We start from the raw sequence: 3979 nt of genomic DNA on the forward strand, positions 1-3979 counted from the left end.
AGGTAGGCTGCACAGTGGCTAGAATGCTGGGCTAGGAATCGGGAAGACTCAAATTCAAATCTTGCCTCAGACTCTTACTAATTGTGTGGTCCTGGGCAAGTCACTTAAGCTTTTTTCTGTCTTAGTTTCCTTAACTATAAAATGGAGATAATAACAGCACCTACTTCCCAGGGTTCTTGTGAGGATCAAATGAGATAATGTTTGTAAACCTTATAGCACAGTGCCTGGCGCATAATAGGCACTTAATAAATGCTTCTTTCTCTCTGTCTTTCCCTCTTTCCCTCTCTCTTGCTCTTCTTTCTTTTCTTTCTCTCTTTTTCTGTTTTTTTCTCTCTCTTCTTTTTTTCTAATTATATATGTATATATATACATATACATACATATATACATACATATATACATACATACATACATATATATGTATTTAAGCAAAATGTATAGCATGCTTCATCACTGGTCCTCTGGAATTATGATTGGATATTGCATTGATCAGAGTTTGTAAGTCTTTTAAAGTTGTTTGATGGCCAAATCTAATGGTCTTTTCTCCGTCCTTATCTATTTTTGCTTATCTTCACTATTTGACCTATTCCTAGATACTCTCTTCTAATTTTTTTTTTTGTTTGTTTTTTGGTGATACTTCTCTGACCTGGTTTTTTCTCCTACCTGTATGATTACTCGCTCCCAGTCTCCTTTGCTGTATCCTCATTTATGGCACATCCATTTGGGTCCCTTTGGCTTCCTTCTTTTCTCCTATACTGTCTTCCTTGGTAATTTCATATGTTCTTATGGGTTCCATGGAGTCAGTTATCTTTATGTAGATGATTCCTAGATTTCTATAACCAGCCCTACTCTCCCCTCTGTTTCAATCTCAAATCACTAGTTGCCTTTTTGATACCTAAAAGTGGATGTTCCATAGGTATTTCAAACTCAATATGAACAAAGCAAAATTCATTATCTCTCCTGCATAAACCCTTTCTCCTCTTTTCTTATCACTGGTGATAGCACCATCATTCTCCCAGTCACTCAGGCTGATAGCCTTGATGTCATCCCTGACTATTCACTCCACATATATCCACTCCACATATCTAATCTCTTGTCAAGTCATGTTATTTCTACCTTGACATCTCTTGTATATGTCCCTTTTCTCAGCTTACATTGCCATCCCTCTGGTATGAGTCCTCATCACCTTAGGCCTGCACTATTGCAGTAGCCTTCAGGTTGGTCTCTCTACCACAAGGTCTCCCTACCATTCCAAATCATCCTCCACTCAGATGCCAAAGTGATTTGTTTAAGTGCATATCTGACCATATCATCCCCCAACTTGATAAACTCAAGAGGTCCTCTGTTACTTCTAGAGACAAAAATAAAATACATTTAGAGCCTTGGTAATCTGGTCTCTTCCTATTTTTTTTTTGTTTTCTATGTAGTCTACAATCTATCCAGCTGTACTGGTCTACTTGCTATTGTCTACAACACTCCATCTGCCAACTCTATACCTTTGTCCTGGTTATCCTTCATGCCAGGAATGTTCTCCTCCTTCACTTTTGCCTAATGGCTTCTCTGGTCTCCTTCAGTACTCATATTCTCCATCACCTCCTTCTGTAAAAAGACCTTTCCTGAACCATGCCACTACTCATGCATTCCCCTGAGATTACCTTCCACTTACACTGTATATATCTTGTATGAGTATTGTGTGTGTGTATTCTATGTATGTACACACATTACCATTATCTGTGAGCTCCTCCAGAGCAAATACCATTTTTTCCTTGCATTTCTTTGCATCCTTAATGCTTAGCACAGTGCCTGGAACATAGTAAATGCTTAACAAAAACTTGTTGACTGACTGACCATGATAATATAACTATTAAGTGACAGAAATGGGATTTGAACTCTTCTTCCTGACTCCAAGTCAGGCACCCTATCTACTTTGCCATTCTGCCTCTAGGGCAAAGGGGGCAATATTGTCTAATAAGAAGATATGTGAGAATCCAGAATCTAGAAGTTCAAATGGTAATAGAGGGTGGAGAGGATTTAGGTGAAGATTAGTGGAGAAGAAATACAGAAGCCATGTTGTCATTGGAGTATATTACAGATTACTTAGAAGTTTACCAACAGGTAAAAAGCCTTGGGCAGAGGTTTGATATTGTATAGACAACTTCAATTTTCTAGAAGCTGTCAGAGTCTGTTTGCCAAAAGCCAGCAGCTGAGCTTTTTATGAGTTGCCTTCATAATAACTTTGTTCTTATCAAGGTATACTGAGCAGTGAGGAACAACTGTGCTTTTGGAATGGATTTTGACTAAAAAGAAAAACTAGTTGCTGAAAGACAAATGATAAAACACTGAGTCACTCAGAGAGAGACAGGAAACAGCATGTGCCAGGGGATTCAAATTATAGCCACTGCCCATCCTCAGACCTGGATAGAAATAGCCCAAGACCCTGAGCCCTAAAGTATTGGGAATAGTAGTGCCTTCCAGATCACCAACTCTGCCACCAGTTATGCCCCATAGCTATTATCCAGGGAATCAATCCTTGTGGAGAAAGGGACTACCATCCTTGCCAAGACCAAAACCAACTTCTGACCAACTGGTGTCAATGGTCAGCAAAGCTTATGGGTCCCAGGAATAGTAGGGAACAACTGTCCCTATTTCTAGCCCAGCCCCTATAGTCATCATCCAGGGAAGCAATCCCTGTGCAGAAGATGCCAGCCATCTCTACCAACCCCAGTAAATGGACTAGAAATATAGTCTATCCAAAGCACAAGGCACCATAAGAGATAGAAGGCAGTGTGTTAGGTAAACCAAAACATGATCTTCAACTATTGGTCAATTACCAGCAATGGGCAGATGCTGTAGCCCCTGCCTCCTCAGTAACCACAGCTACTAAATGCAAAAAAGAAAGTTCTCACCACCAAAGTCCTAGGCACTGTAAAATAGATCAACATTATGAATTTATATGGCTTTTTATCAGTGGAGATTATATTAAATAATATGTATTAAATTAAAAAATATGCTTTGTTGCTACATCTTAAGGACCAAAGTGCCTTTCCATCTGACTTGCAGCTGAAACCTCCTATAATCCATTAGAACTAGAGTCTCTTGAGAGTAGGAGATATCTTGCTGTTCTATCTGTATCCTCAGTGCTTAGCATAGTGCTTTATATATAGTAAGTGCTTGATAAATGACTTCATTCATCTTGAGAGCAAATGACCTGTCAATCAAATCAATTAATAAGCATTTATTAAGTATAGAGTTTGTAATAAAGAATATATAGCAAGGCAGGCACAGTTTGACATGCAACCTAGATTGTGGGGGAACATATTTCAGAGAGTTCAGATAAAGGACAGATAGAATACAAATGATTGAATATTCTTCAGGGGAAGTTGGCTTAAGGTGGGATGGAAAGCTCTCAGGAAAGAAGTTCTTGAAACAGAAACAGAAATGATTGTGTTAAGTATGAAAAGCAAGGTGTGGGTCAAAAAGACAAGATGTTTGCACAGAGAACTCATCAACCAGTTAAGATTAAAAAATAAAAAAAAGCAACCCTACATGCATCAAAGATGGAAGCAAATTAAGTTACTAAAAATAGCTTCAAAAGCATTACATGATCCTCTAGGAACAGATTTATGATACCTGGAATGAGCTGAGATCAGTGAAGAAAGCTTAGAATAATAAAAAGTACTTTTTGACATATCTTGGAGTCAAGAGAGAAATCAAAGAAGGTATATGGCTGGGCTTTGGGGTAGGGGGCGTAGAGAGGATGATGACATTGGGCTATAGAGAAAAGCCTGAATTATTTGATTGATTTGGCCTCTTTTTTTTGCCAAATAGAATTGTCTTTGGACCAGGACAGACAGAACAAAATGTTTTACAGGGAGTTGAAACTGAAGATTATTGAAGAGATGGTAAGAGAAGACCTCAATAAATTCAACTTATCAGGTCCAGACAAACTACATCCTAGAGTACTGAAAGAATTGGCCAA

Source organism: Vombatus ursinus, unplaced genomic scaffold (genome assembly GCF_900497805.2).
Source record: "Vombatus ursinus unplaced genomic scaffold, bare-nosed wombat genome assembly UNPS02010284.1, whole genome shotgun sequence".
NCBI lineage: Eukaryota > Metazoa > Chordata > Mammalia > Diprotodontia > Vombatidae > Vombatus > Vombatus ursinus.